Source organism: Carcharhinus amblyrhynchos, chromosome 9, assembly GCF_965287045.1.
Source record: "Carcharhinus amblyrhynchos chromosome 9, sCarAmb.v2.hapA, whole genome shotgun sequence".
Taxonomy (NCBI): domain Eukaryota; kingdom Metazoa; phylum Chordata; class Chondrichthyes; order Carcharhiniformes; family Carcharhinidae; genus Carcharhinus; species Carcharhinus amblyrhynchos.
Genome location: NC_137332.1, coordinates 43,414,855 through 43,431,058, shown reverse-complemented (window position 1 = coordinate 43,431,058; position 16,204 = coordinate 43,414,855). Strand labels below are relative to the sequence as shown.

The 16,204-nt window shown below is 43.1% G+C and overlaps 1 protein-coding gene across 2 annotated transcripts in view; it reads right to left on the bottom strand.

The window, feature by feature from the left end:
* Positions 1-15,708, bottom strand: part of frem1b (Fras1 related extracellular matrix 1b) — a 209,819-nt gene extending 194,111 nt beyond the window's left edge. For both annotated transcript variants that reach the window (XM_080195534.1, XM_080195533.1), the window contains exon 1: positions 15,554-15,708. The gene's annotated coding sequence lies outside the window, so the exon portion shown is untranslated. The remainder of the gene's footprint in view (positions 1-15,553) is intronic.
* Between the last annotated feature and the right edge of the window lie 496 nt (positions 15,709-16,204).

The following is a 16,204-nucleotide window of genomic DNA, read 5'->3' as shown; positions in this document are numbered from 1 at the left end:
AACTCCATGCCCCCTTACCTTCTGCAATAACCTCTTGTGAGGTACCTTGTCAAACGCCTTCTGAAAATCAAGAAAGACCACATCCACCGGCTCTCCTCTATCCACCGCCCTGGACACATCCTCATAGAACTCCAATAAATTTGTCAGACACGACTTCCCCTTAACGAAACCGTGCTGCGTCTGCTCTATCAAGCAATTCCCCTCAAGATGACTTGCTATTTCTTCCTTGATGACGGATTCTAACATTTTACCTACAACAGATGTTAAACTAACCGGCCTATAATTCCCTGCCTTTTGCCTGGCACCCTTCTTAAACAACGGCATAACATTAGCCGCTTTCCAATCTTCCGGCACTTCCCCGGAATCCAGCGACGTTTGGAAAATAACCACCAAGGCATCCTCTATCACCGCCGCCATTTCTTTCAGAACCCTCAGATGCATTCCATCCGGTCCTGGGGACTTGTCCACAATGAGTCCCACCAGTCTGCCGAGCACCGCCTCTCTAGTAACAATAATGTCATTGAGACCCTCCAGTCCTACCACCTTTCCATCGCTAACACCCGGCAAATTATTCACATCTTCCTCCGTGAAGACTGAAACAAAAAAGTTACTCAAGACCTCAGCCATTTCCCCATCCCCTACCACTAAGTCCCCCCTCTCATCCTCTAAGGGTCCAACGTTCACCCTAGCCAGCCTCTTCCTTTTTATATATTTATAAAATCTCTTGTTATCCTTTTTTATATTAAGCGCTAGCCCAGCTTCATAGTTTCTCCTACCCTTCTTTATCAACTTCTTTGTTAATCTTTGTTGACATTTAAACCTCTCCCAATCCTCTTCTCGCCCACTACTCTTAGCTACTCTAAACGCCTCCGCTTTTAATTTAACACTTTCCTTCACCTCCTTCGTTATCCACGGCTTATTACCTCTCCTCCTAAGGTCCTTTTTAACCATCGGAATAAATTTCTGCTGAGCACCAAGAAAGATCTCCTTAAAGATCCTCCACTGCTTCTCAGCAGACCTACCTTCCAATGCGCTCCCCCAGTCCACATTCGCCAATTCTTCTCTCATCCTACCGTACTCCCCTCTGTTCAAACAAAGGACGCGTGTCCGGGAACCCACTTTCTCCTCCTCCATCTGCACCAGAAACTCCACCATACAACGATCACTCTCTCCAAGAGGATCCTTCACTGCAAGGTCCCTAATTCTACCCGCCTCATTACATAGCACCAGATCCAAGATATTTCGCTCCCTCATCGGCTCCAACACACACTGTTCCAGGAAACTATCCCGGCAGCATTCCAAGAACTCCTCCTAGAGCCCACCGCGTCCAACATGGGTCGACCAATCAATATGTAGATTGAAATCGCCCAAAATTATGGCCGTCCCATTCCTGCACGCCGCACTTATTTGCGCGTTAACAGCCCGCCCCACCTCCAGATCATTATTCGGGGGCCTATCGACGACACCCACCAGCGTCTTCCTCCCTTTGCTGTTCCTAATCTCCACCCACAACGATTCCACGTTCTGCTCTTTGGTTCCTATATCATCCCTTGCTACCACCCTGATGCTATCCTTAATCAGCAGAGCTACACCCCACCCTTTTTCCTCTCGCCTATCCTTCCTAAACACTTGATACCCCTGGACATTCAGTTCCCAGTCCCTGTCACCTTGCAGCCACGTCTCTGTAATGGCCACCAGATCATATCCATTTGTGCTGATCTGCGCCACCAGCTCATCCACTTTATTCCGAATGCTTTGTGCATTCAGAAGACATGCTAAAAGACAGTTGTGTTTATTGGACTACTCTGTGTGTTTTTACTGTATCATAATCTCGGGAAGCATCATCTAATTCAAGTTGTTGATATGCGTGACTCATGTCCAGTTTTGTAAAAGATTGACCTGCAGCCAGCTTTGCGTACATGTCTTCAATCTTCAGGGTTGGCTATTATTCAAGTTGGCAACCAGATTAACTGTTAGCCTATCACAAATAAATATCATATACAGATGGTCTTGTCTGCTTCCAATACAGGAACTATGGGTGTTACCCATTCTGAGAAGTGAACTGGCTGGATAATGCTTGGTTTTTCTAATCACTTTAATTCAGTATCTGCTTTCTCTCATGAAGCATATGGTACTGGTCTTGCCCTAAAGAATCTAGGTGTCATTTCTGGGTCCACATAGATTTTTTCTTGCAGGCCTGTTATTTTGCCTAATTCATGCTTAAAGATGCTCTCATATTTCTTGATCAGGTCAAGCAGTCCTTCTTTCTGCACTTGGAAAATCCATCCAATTTAACCTGATATCCTTAAATCAATTATGGTAGAGAAGGCTTGGTCCTTTGCCTGTCACTATGATCACAGGGAGTTGAGCAGACTTTTGCCCATAACTTACCATTGCAATGCCCACTACTTGTATGGCTTCTCCAGTAGTTGTTAACCTGGCCACAATGCTTTTCAAATTCAATGGTTGAATATCTTGATTGCCTTTCCTAAATCTTCTTGTCTCATTTTTGGCTGAACTCCTTTCTCACCTTTTGGAAACTTTTTCAGTTTTGGGGCCCCTGCTGAATGGAGATTCCTGTAGTAACTAGTAAACGGTGCTATTTTGTGAGATCTGTAACTCTTGTGCAACTATTTCAGTGTTTTCCATTGCCTAAGGTATCACCACTGCGTGTTTAAAATTTATATCGACCACTGCAAGTAATTTCCATTGAATCACCTTATTATTCAACACACAGACTACTCTGTCTCGAAATGTATCATTCAATGTGGCTCAAAAATCGCAATACTCCGATAACTTTCAATTCAGTGATATCAGTCGCAATCATTTCACCTGGGACTTTCCCTCTAGAAACAAATTTGAATCTCTTGAGTATGACTGGCTGTTTAAGCTGGAAATGTGAATTCACCAATTCCACATGCTAATGATTCAGAGTTGGACATGCTTGGGGCTGAGAGATTGCAAATCAGATTATATGTATGGGTTCCACATGCACTCAGCAGAATTGCCTGGTGCTTCACCCCCTCTTCTATTTTGTTGATTTGGAAGTAATATCCAAAATATTGTGTCCAGTCTGCCACAGAGGAGTCAAATGGATTTGCCCACCCAAAGAGGGGCAAATTGGTAAGTATTCTTTTCTTTTTTTTAACTTTAATATAAACTGGATACTCACAGCCTGAGGATTTTTTTTTAATCAGCATTGCCAAAGATAAAGATGCTCATTCACCAGTTAAGAGAAAACGCAAATTATGCATTTGCAAGTTAAAACTATACAGAGGCTTATAGCCTCATGGCCACAATCTGCTGCCAAGATGATTGGAGTGCAGAAGCCTGGGCTTACCAGGGGTGGTCCCTTCCCCCATCCTGCTCCCTGATTAGTTCCCCAGGTCATGTAACCCTTACTCTGCCCATCAGTCCTTAAAGGGACAATCACCACAGGTCCGTGCCCACACTCCACCCCTAAAATTCTCACCAGTGCTTTCAACTCACTCACATCAGATGGGAAACTTGAACACAAAATTAAAATCTAACATTCTCCAGTCTGAAGACTCAAATCACATATTGATGGATGGCTCCATATGCCATTGTGCAGAGTTACAGATACTTGTATGTATAATAAATTGTGAGAAACTAAATACAGTTAGCAGGACATGGATTGCCCTGAAAACTTATTGTAAGCATGTGCAGTACTACTTAATCCAGTAGATGGCAATAATGGGTGTTTTCAATGTTCAGAGGTGTCACACCATGACCAGCTGCTATTTTATACTTTGAGTAGTTCATCTTTTGAAGATACCAACTGCCCAATGGGTTCCCACAAACCCATTTTTTCCCAGTCTAAAATCTTTAACGTCTGAAGCAACAATATAAAACATATTTAAAAATTCAAAAAATCTCTGCACAATTTATATAATGTTTTTCCAGTGAATTGTTTTTGTGTCTTTTAATACTTTGATTAAAGTTTTTATGCATAGGCCTCAGCCTTTCCCAGATACATGGCCATCTTGTTGATAATATGTGCTGTAAATTGTGACTTTGTGCACTGTATTTCCCAGGATACACCAGTTTATCTTTATTTATTAGTGTCACAAGTAGGCTTACATTAACACTGTGAAAATCCCCTAATCGCCAAGCTCCGATGCCTGTTCGGGTACACTGAGAGAGAATTTAGCATTGCCAATGCATGTAACCAGCATGACATTTGGACTGTGGAAGGAAACCAGAGTGCCCGAAGGAAACCCATGCAGACATGGGGAGAATGTGCAGACTCCGCACAGACAAGCCAGGAATCAAACCCAGGCCCCTGGCACTGTGAGGCAGCAGTGCTAACCGCTGTGCCACCGTGATGCAGTTGTGCTCAATCAGTTCTGCTGGTGGCATATTTTCCTTTAGGTTCTAGCAGTTTTAGCTGAGTAGGCCATCTTTAAGAAATTTTGAAAAACAATATAATTTTGTGTATATGAGGAATTTTGGTCATGGGTCAAATTGGGTCCCTGGAATTGTTGTCTCAAACATTGAAACTTTTGTCTTATCAAGTGGACCTAGAGGGAAGGATTGTCTGAAGACACAGAACCATTTGAGAAAAAGAAAGATGCCCTAGCAGCTAGTATAACCTTCAGGAAGTATATTGCAATCAGGAAATGTTGCTAACTGTTTTAGCTCTGAAGTAGCTGGTCATCTTGTGGCTGGCACAACAGACATCTCCTTGGAAACAGATAGAACTGCCTGTGCCTGAAGAGGTAGTCATAGAGGTTTACAGCGTGGAAACATGGCCCAACTTGTCTATGCTGCCCTTTTTTAAATCCCTAAGCTAATCCCAATTGCCGGCATTTGGCCCATATCCCTCTACACCCATCTTACCCATGTGACTGTCTAAATGCTTTTTAAAAGACAAAACTGTACCTGCCTCAACTTCTACCTCTGGCAGCTTTTTCCATATACTCACCACACTGTGTGAAAAACTGCCCCTCTGGATACTTTTGTATCTCTCCGCTCAAACCTATGTCCTTTAATTTAGGCTCCCCTATCTTTGGGAAAAGATATTGACTATCTAGCTGATCTGTGCCCTTCATTATTTTATAGGCCTCTATAAGATCACCCTTCAGCCTTCTACACTCCAGAGGAAAAAGTCTCAGTCTATCCAGCCTCTTCTTATATCTCAAACCATCAAGCCCGTGTAGCATCCTAGTAAATCTTTACTGCCCTCTTTCTAGTTTAATAATATCCTTTCTATAATAGGGTGACCAGAACTGTACGCAGTATTCCATTGTGATACCTACCATTGTGGTTTCAGCTGACAGCAATCCTGTGGAAGCACCCCAGACAGAGGATTTGGAACACCCTGAAAGACCTAATTTAAAATTGACTAAACTCATGTACTAATCGTTTAATTGTTGTGGGCTGTGTAAATTGAATATGGACATTTATATGAAAGGACTTGTGGGGGGTGGGGGGGATGTGGTGATTGTTTCTTAAAGGATCACTCTGCAGAGTAAGGGTCACATGACCTAGCGAACCTATTGGGGAGCTATGTTGGAGATAACCCCAAATAAGCATGAGTTTGTGTACTTGGAGTCATGTGTAGTGCTGATTGCAGCCACGAGACTGCAAATCTCTGCATGGTTTTAAGCTGTATGTAAATGAGTGGTGAACAAGCAACCTTACAGATGGATTTTACAGAAACTGAATATTTAAGGGTGGTTTGCCAATTGCCTATCAAAATGGGAGTGCTGTGACTAGAAATCTGAAGGAAGAATGGGTCAGAAGAGATTAAAGACTGAAATGCCTTTGGCTCCTTTTGGATCACCAGGCCACACATAATATTTCCCACCTGTTAACTACCCCCCACTCCCCACACTCCCCAATATACCATAGTTCCTTTCAGATCTTCAAAATAACTCCACAATTTCCACCCTCTGCCTCACTCCAAAGCTTTCCACATTAACAATCATTAATAATCATTTGAGCAGCATGGTGGCACAGTGGTTAGCACGGCTACCTCACAGCGCCATGGGCCTGGGTTCGATTCCAGCCTTGGGTCACCGTCTCTGTGGAATTTGCATGTTTTCTCCATTTCTGCATGGGATTCTTTTGGGTGCTCTGGTTTCCTCCTACACTCCAAAGATGTGAGAGTTACATTGATTTGCCATGCTAAATTGCCCCTTAGTGTCAGGGGCATTAGCAAGTTAAAACATGGGGTTATAGGCATAAGGCCTGGCTGGGATTGTTATCGATGCAAGCTTGATGGAGCGAATGGCCTCTTTTTGCACTGCAGGGATTCTTTGATTCTATGAATAAAATGAATTTCCAGTAATAAAATGCTCAAAAAGATCATTTATGGTTTCCAATTATTATACAGCAAAACACCTTTGCACCTTAGAGATATACAGTGCCTTTCTCAGAAAAGTCTTCTTTTAACCAAGTATTGAGCCAAAATGGATAAATAGATCGAAATGGATAGCAGCCAAATAAGATAATCCCAATAATTGAGAATCCCAACTGGATTTAAATTACTTAGATAATCAAAATGAAATATCAGTCACATTTTCCACTGAAAATAAATCCACTCTTTACAAACGATCTTAGTCTTGCATTCTAAGATCAGCACACCTAACCACAGGTAACTGTCCATCATTGGTTTTGTCAATCTGAGATCAAAATGGAAAACTATTTTGAATTTGAAATGTGTCTGAAATGAAATTGAGAATTCTCCAATTTGTTCTGAAGCCTCTTGGAAAAAGCAAAGAAACTCTCAAATTCTCTGTGTTCATATATACACTATTTCACTTCACATCAAAGGAAACTATTGATGGACTCTGGACATTCATCAGACGTCACTTGCTCAGCTGTTGTTCCAAACCACTGGTTCAACTGGGAGGAGGTTTTTAGTCAAGGAATTACATTGGCCAACTTGAGTCAGGAGTATGGTGGGGAAGTTGGTGTTAGGACGATCTGAAAGATCTCGGCAGGAGGGAGCAGTGGGTAAGTATGTTCAGTCATCAGGAAATGTTGCCAATGGCATAATGGCAAGAAGGCTGGAAACAAATTTAAATATTTGAATAACATGTTCGTGGTCATTTTACCAGGCCATCATTTGTTGATGGCAGATCAACTACTTCACATTTTATTTAGTTATTTATTTATCTACCAGTATCACAAATAGACTTGCATTAACACTGCAATGAAGTTACTGTGAAAATCCCCTAGTCGCCGCACTCTGGCGCCTTTTCGGATACACTGAGGGAGAATTTAGCATGGCCAATGCGCCTAACCAACATGTCTTTCAGACTGAGAGAAGAAACCGAGCACCCTGAGAAAACCCATGCTGACAGTGGGGAGAACGTGCAGACTCCTCACAGACAGTGACCTAAGCGGGGAATCGAACCCAGATCCCTGGCGTTGTGAGGCAGCAGTGCTAACCATTATGCAGATAGCCAAATTTTTTTTATTCAAAGAGGGAGCTGTGGGCAGGGAATGCAGCCCCTATGATATTAATGATTACCTAGAGGGGTTTTCCCTTTATCAAAAAAATGTTTAGGTTCTTTTAGCTATCTTCAGCCTACCTTCTGTAGGCTGCAGGGCCTTTGCCTTCCTCACTCATTCCCGATGGCATGTCTGAGGTTCCTGAACTGCCAGTCAATCTGATTGGCCCACAGTTCTTTGAGGTAGGACTTCCTCTTGAGTCAGCTGCTGGGTAGTTGACATTTGCAGGGCTGCATTCCCTGACGATGGGCAGAATTCTGTAAGCCAGCCCACAGAGTGTTTGGTGAATATAACAGAAGCCAAAAAGTCAAAAACCCACCACTATTACACTACATTTCAATTCTCCCAATGATGGGTTGATGATGGGCTGGTCTTCCTGCTTGAAGGTGGTGTGATTGACATTTGCATTCATTTCCATCTCACAAATGCCTATCAAAATAGCTGCCTGCTGGAATACCGTCAGGCCTTCCAATCTGGCATCAAGTCAGGTTAAAATTGCAGTGGTCTGAAACCCTATTGGTAAAGAATGGTGTGCACAAGGTGGTCTTCAGTTTGCCAGAGACAAGGTGAGTGCATCAAAGCCTTTCTACTATTGTGCTGTGCTACTCCTGATGTGTCTTCACTACTCTGCTGGGACAGACCAGTTCCTGCTCTCCATCTCCTTGCTGAGCTGGTCTTCATGGACCAATAAGAAGTCTTACTGTGTTTACCCCAGTCCAACGCCAGCATCTCCACATCATGACTTCATGGACCACACTGTGCTGCTGGACCCATGGACCCTTCAATGTCACCATCTTAGTTTAGTACTGTGCCCGGGGTTGGGAAGTACAGAGCTGCCCACACTGGTACCACACATGAATGTCTATCTGGACGGCACTGTGCTATGAGACTTATGCAGCTGCTGCAATGAAGGTCTGAAATTTGACTGGGAGCCAGAGCATGGGGTGGTGGGTTGGGGGTTGGTGGCACCCTGTTGATGACAAGGGGGAAGCAGTATGGATGGATAATTGTACTCAGACAGTGGGGCAGCAGGGCGAGGGCTCATGATAGCAGGTAGAGAAATAAGCAAGGAGTTTGGATGAAGAAGATGAACAATGGAAGGCAGAAGGAAGGTTGAGGAAAGTGAAACTGGACCCCAACAATGGGTTCAAAAGGATACCATGTCATTTACTGGAAGGAGATGCACGAAACTCCAGAAGTGGTGGGTAAAGGTTCAAGTGGGGCAGGAGCGCCTTGCAGGTGATGGGCTCAAGGGCAGGGTGGGTGGGGGAGCATGGTTGAATCAAGGAACAAACTTCTTCTTGAGGCTGCTAGTCTTTGCTCTCTGGGATGCTGATACCCTGCACTGTCTGGTAAAGATCAATGGGCTGGAGAGGGTGATATGTGTGTATTGAACAGGTATTTAAATATGGCTCCGGGATTTTCAAACCAATCAGCTGAGGGAACGCTGATGAATCAGCTGCCCGGTCCACCAGGAAACTTGCATAATTACTGAAGTTGCAAGCACAGAAGCTGGTGCGGGATCCCACCCTTCTGATCAATGGGACATCGGGGACTGCCAGATCCATCCGCCACCACACTTAGGCTGGAATTTTCCAACCTGCTCCGCAGCTGGGATACTCCAGTGTCACTGTCGTGGACGGGGATTTGGCTCAGTGCCAAATTCTCCATTCTCACTGCCATTGGCAGCGGGACATGTATGATTTCTGGCCTTTGTATCAAAATGGGAGAAGTCTGCCCCATGTTTTTGGTGGGGTTTCAAAAAATGTGTTCAGAGAGATGAGGTAAAAACTTTATGGAAAGCATTAAAAGATAAAATCTAATTCAATTAATACATTTAATCATGTTTTCATATATATATGTATTGTTTAACATCTTATTTTGGATATTAATGTTTTTAGTTTTTAAGAAGAAAATAAGGTTTATTTGTTTCAGTGATTTAACTGGTTCCCCCACTATGCGCAGGGATCTATTGACAGGATTTTACTGGTGATAAGATTCAACATTAAAGGCGTGAATCAAAAATCTTGATACAGGACGTAACATTGATGAGATCAGGAAGCATCTACTACATGGAAGACATTTCCCTCTAGTGCAGAATGACATTTATTCAATGTGAGGTGATGAGGATCCTGCCAGGAGGAGGGATAAGTTCACAAATATCTCTCTGTAACTTCTCTGCCGCAAATGAGAGCTGAGCGGCACATACAGTCATCCAGCTGAGGTTGTGATGCTAAGCTGATGAATGTCGTACACAAAATCGAGCACATAGCACAAAGGAATTTGTTATGTTCCAGAATACGATGAACTCTCAATCAATACTTTGGCTGGGATTTTGGGCCCACGGCGATGGTCTTTATGTACATGCAGAGGCGCTGCTTGATGTTGGGATTCTCAACCCGGCCATCTTTTCCTGGTCCTGCCGTGACAGCATGATAGCCCCTGGCCACGCTTCTATTTTTATTTTAGGCTAAGTGCTGGATTACCTGTCGAGAAATGGTGGCTGTGTAGTTGGTGAGCTGCATGCTGGTTTTCTCACCTGAGCCACTTGCTGTAAAAATGATAAAATTCCACCCTCTATATTTTCAAAATTCACACAAAAGCCACAAAACGGTAGCCATCCAAAGATCACTTACCTTCTCTTGTGGATTGACACAGCATTGTAGGATTGTCACTCAACTAGGGTTTGAATCGTACCATGCAGATGATGCAATTTGAATTTAATAAAAATCTGGAATCAAATATCTAATAATGACTATGAAACCATTACCAATTGCTGTAAAAATCCATTTGGTTCACTAATGGCCTGCTGCCTTAACTGGTTTGGCCTACATGTGGCTACAGATCCACAGAAATGTGGTTGACTCTTAACTGCCACTTGCCATGGCCTATCAATTCAAGAGCAATTAGAGATGGGCAATAAATGATGGACCAGCCAGCAATGTCCACATCTCAGGAATGAATTTTTTAAAATCAGCTTTACAGAGAGAGCGGAAGAGAGGCCGTCAGAAAGATACTGAACCAGCTGTAGTCAACTCCACAGCTAAGGCAATAAACAGCAATCCTTGAAAAGGAGAGACAGACTCTCCCCAGCCTGTTACAACTTCAAGTTCATCTGAGAACCATTCTTCTAGAAATTCAACTGCAAGAAGCCTCAGAACTTACTGAGAATCTTCAACTTATTGAGAATCTTCTACAGCTAAAAGCATTAACTCATCTAAGAAACTACAGGACTGCCAAAAAATAGATACTGAAATAATTGAGCCTATATCTAGTCTTTGTGTGATTAACATTGGGCGGGTTCTCCCCAAGACCAGAAAATCCCACCTGAAATCAACGGACCTTTGCATGGCTCTATCCCACCCACTACAATTCCCGTGCCAAGTGGGATGGAACATTCTGCCCATTGTGTATGAGTCAAGTAAGTGAGACGTTGCACTTTTTGAATATCCAATGCAAATAACCTTCTTCATTTGTAAAACTCACAAAAAAAACTAGCCGCTAGGATTATTTAAATTAGAACAATCATTCTAAAGGTGAGAAAATACTCACACCTCGCATACAAAACACATTGATCATGGACAATGAGAAAATATACTGGTCTTTTGGGTGACTTTGGCACTGTAATCTTCCAGCACGCCATCCATTTTTCTGACATCTTTGCACCAGTTGGCAGTGTGGGGGGAGGGGGCTGGTGGTGGTGGTGGGGGAGCCAAAGTACATCAGGGAAGTGGCTTCAGAGTGCACAGATTGCCCTGAACTACTAGTGCACTAGGACTCCCACAGACATCAGACATTCTCCCCCTACCCCACCATTTTGTTTCCTGCCCCCACCCAACAATCTGCCTTGCTAATCCCAACAGCAGCACTGGTTACCAGCACCAGGACATCGGGACCCTCCCGATCAGTCCCTGACAGAGAAACCCTGACATGCCCCCCTCCCCATCATAATCCCCTCCAAGGTCCAGCCCAGCAACATGCATCTTATGCACCCCTTTTGCACAGCCCCAGCACACTTAGGTTGTCCAAGGATGCCAATGGTTAGGGTGCCAACTGGAGACTGCTGGTGTGACATCTGGGTGCTGCCAGAATGCAGGTGGGCACTGCCAGGCTGGCACTGCCCAATGGGCCCTGCCCACCATGGGCTTCAATGGTCTCTGATTCCCTCTGGCATAGCTATGGCATCTGGTCTCCTGGCGCAGCAAACTAGTAAGATCACGCCCATAAATTCTGTCAGTGACAGTTATGAAGAAAAGAACAAGCATGCATCAGCAGCTCGAGGCAGAAGAGTAGAAAGAGGTCAGAGCTGGAGTTTTGCATGTCCTCTGAAAGCAATAACCAGCTAACATGTTCCTCAGGAATTTGATCAGTCAGTTACTGCTGTTAAGTGTTAACACCTGATCGCTTATGGCATATCAAGTGACCTCTCAGCAGACTTTCCAAAGACCCCGGGGACATTTTTCCAAGTAAACTCTATTTTAGATGCATAAGCAACAAAGAAAAATGGACACTATATTAATCATCTTTGAATAAGCAATCACCAGTTTAAAAACAATAGAAGGGGAGTATAGAAGTAATTTAATCCATTTAATAGCACATGTGCTTTGTGATTGTATTACTTACATAGTTGTGGCTTTATCCAGCATATGTAGCTATAAATTACTATCATGTATACAAAATGTTCTTTATTTTGCAGACTAGCGAAACAGTTTTGATAATGTATCAATGTTGCAGGAGAGGAATTAGCACAGTAAGAAACTTTGGATTCTGTTGTGGGCAGCATGGTGGCACACTGCTTAGCACTGCTGCCTCACAGCGCCTTGGACTCAGGTTCAGTTTGGGCCTCGGGTCAATGACTGTATGGAGTTTGCACTTTCTCCCTGTGACTGCTTGGGTTTCCTCCAGGTGTTCAGATTTCCTCCCACAGTCCAAAGATGTGCTGGTTAGGTTAATTGGCCATGCTAAATTGACCCTAGTATCAGGGGGATTAACAGGGTAGATGTGTGGGTTCCAGGAGTGGGATTGTGGTTGGTGCAGACTCAATGGGCTGAATGGCCTCTGCCTGCACTGTAGGGATTCTATTCAATTATTTGCTAAGCAATTCTACCTTGTATCAAAAATATCTTGCTGTGAGTGTTTACCTTCTGCACTTCATTTTTTTTTGTTCTATAATTTTTCTCCTCCTGCCCTGAAAATGCTGGGATACCATTCCAAGATGACCACCAGCTCACCTCTACATCAACTAACTGGCCATTTTCCCACACAAGGCTGGATACTGGCCATCAGCAACTTACTTAACCATCCCAATGCTCAGCTGATGTTTGCTCATGCACAACATTTGGAGAGGGGAGAGAGGAGGTGGTCAAAAGATAAAAAAGGTTTGGTTCACAATTGTCATATCAGCACAGTAAACACGGCTGAGTAACTCAGCACAGAACTGGGATTGAACCTAGAAACTCCTCTGTCAGTTTGGGTACTACACCAGGTGCAGGAAGTATCATCTTTGGTTTGTGGCCAAGATAGCAGATTTCAGACAATGACAAGTGAGGCGTTAAGTAATCTCAGCATCCCAGTGCTAAGGATGAGAAACATTAATCAAGATTTCCCTTCAGAACACAGAATCTAGTGGACTCTGCTGAAGGCATCAGTGTGGGCACCGGACAGGGCGAGATCATGCTCTGGTGTGAGACTGGAATATTCTGCTGACACTCACTGTTTAGGCTTCCCCATAGGTGGGGAACCGAAGGGAAAAAGTAACATGTGCAATCATTCAAACTGAATAATGCTACTTCCTCTACTTTCTGGCAACGTCTCAAGTTGTCACTCCAAAAAGATCTTCAACTGAAGAGAAAAGATTTGGAGGACTACAATGAACAGAAAAGTTTAAAGTTTTATTAGTGTCACAAGTAGGCTTATATTAACACTGCAATGAAGTAACTGTGAAAATCCCCTAGCTGTCACACTCCAGTGCCTGTTCAGGTTACACTGAAGGAGAATTTTAGCATGGCCAACGCACTTAACCAGCACGTCTTTCAGACTGCAGGAGGAAACCAAAGTACCCAGAGGAAACCCATGCAGACATGGAGAGAATGTGTAGACTCACACAGATGGAATAGTTGAGTTGCTGGGAGTTGGCATGGACCTGACAGGCTGAATGGCTTCCTTGTGCATTGCGATAAATCTGCGGACCACATTTACACTCAGGGACAGGAGGCATGAGCCAGGACTGTTCTCAGGCTCCAAACCTGACAGTTATTGACCTGGAATTTTGATCAGAGTGTCCCTTAATTGGCATGGCAACAAGTTTCTCCATCCAATTAAGGATGGCAGCAGAAACTAGAGGGCATCTAAGGTCTCCCAGCAGAGGTGGGGGTTGGAGGGGGTGGAGGAACACCTGGCTGCAGTACAAGGTAAGTAACTGGGAGGTTACCTCAGCAAGAAGGTGCTCTCTCAGCCACTTATTTTAAAGCTGTATTTAAAAAGTACAAAAAGAATCCAGGCCACCACAATTGGGGGATGGTACGGAGAATCCTTTTGGCTGCATTCCTACCCAGGCAGACAATGAGGGATCCCCCATTCCATTGACAGCAATGGAACCAGAAGCTGCCAGCCAATGGCAGGCCATCTCCTGCCATGAGAAACATGCCATGGGGAGGCCAGAGAATTCTGCCCGTGATCTTATGGATAAAGGATGGATGTTGTTTTCTAGTTACTATGGCAACAAGGTAGCACAATGGTTAGTACTGCTACCTCACAGTGCCAATGATCCAGGTTCAATTCAGGCCTCGGATGACTGTCTGTATGGACTTTTGCACATTCTCCCCATATGTTTGCTCCAGATGCTCCAGTTCCTCCCACAGTCCAAAGATGTGCAGGTTAGGTGGACTGTCCATGCTAAGTTCTCCCTCAGTGTCAGGGGAACTAGCAGGCTAAATATATGGGGTTACAGGAATAGGGCCTGGGTGGGATTGTTATCGGTGTAGTCTCGATGAGCTGAGTGGTCTCCGTCTGCACTGTAGGGATTCTACAATTCCATGATACAGCAATGCAATTCAATATTAATTGACTAATTTGCCCTTAATTGCGATGGTTAAAAAGGATAAGTGACTGACAGTAATTAAGTACCCAGTCTGTTAATCAGTGTGTGACATTTTCAAAATATTGTTACATAAACTAATATACTGAACATAAAATTTAAATAATGTCAGGTTACGATCAGCAGAGAAAAGCAGTATAACATAAATTTTTTTTGGAATAACTTGCTTATCATGACACAAAAAGTACTTTAAAGGGCTCCTAATAATTGCAAAGCTGCAATTGATTTCAATTAAATGCCTCTACCATGATGTGATTTCAATCTTAGTTGTTAATCAGTGTAGAAGCTTATCAATCATTATGCACCTTTAAGTAGTTTATGCCGCTGGTTGATTTTAGTGAGGCAAGCCAAGCAGTTCCTGTGGAAGGTGCTCAGTCATTTCAATGCATTCCTCAGTTACAAAATAAGCACATTTTAGAAACTATCCTCACAAATATTTGTGCCACTAAATTGACTTTTGTTTATTACCATAACACAATTTTCTGAACAAAAGTCTGGAGAGAAAACATGATTCTTTGTGAGTTTGCAATGCAAGTTGACCTGGCAATAAAATACACAGATTTCACTTGAATAATTCCATCTGCCGAACACAACTGATTGTCCAGAAGATTTCCATAATTTAGAACCGATGTTGTCCAATAAAGCTTTCTATTCTAATGACGCAAACTAAATTAGTTTTTTTTGCAAGAATGATGTGGCATTCACTGACAAAAGAAAGCTAAAATTCACCCAAAAGACAAATGTACAGTGATATCAAGAAACTCAACTTGATTCATTCTGAATCCCCTCCAAATTATTTTAAAATCTGTCGCAGCAACAAATGGTTGAATCATATCAACCAATTTACAGTATTATTTGTCTGTGTGTGTTTAATGCATTCACTGAACTCCACTCTCGCTTTCAGTGTATCAAAGTTGTTTTGGAATGAGCAGCGAACATAACAAATCATTGCCAAGAGGAATATTGAAGACATACCTGTGGTGTACTTCCTTGTGGTTTCTCAATCTTGTTCCAACTGCAATAGGAGAAGTTCTAGCAATTCTAATAGGCCTCCTTAAGGATGTCCTTTTATTGTTTTTCTTCAGTTGCAATCAAGAACGATTTAACAACATCCATACAAATGCCTCACAGTTCATAATTTTGAAGGGGAGGAGAGGAAAGAGTGCTAAAAACGAGGATATTTTGTGTGTAGCTCTCCTGACAGAATTCCCACACACAGATGTTACTGATTCTATGGGATAGAAATTCCCAAGTCCCCAAATGGATTCCAAGCGAATTGGTTGCTATTAGATACGCATTCTGGGCTACAAGAAGTTAGTGCAGTAATGAATCTGTGGCCTGGACTACAGGGTTCCATGGTCATTAAATAATGACATGCCCATTCCCTCCTGGGCCATTAACCACAAAGGTACAGGGTTAAATAAACAGCAGCCAGAAACAGTGACCTCCAGGCAAACAAGGCAATGGATTAGTCTGTGTCTTTTTAAAAAATTTCCAGCTGTTCTGCTCCACTATAAGTGTAATTATATACACAGTGATGAATAAACCAGGCAATATAACACTCCAATGACTTACACTTGGATCTTTACTGAACACAGCAGTATATATTTGTTTATAATAAATTTT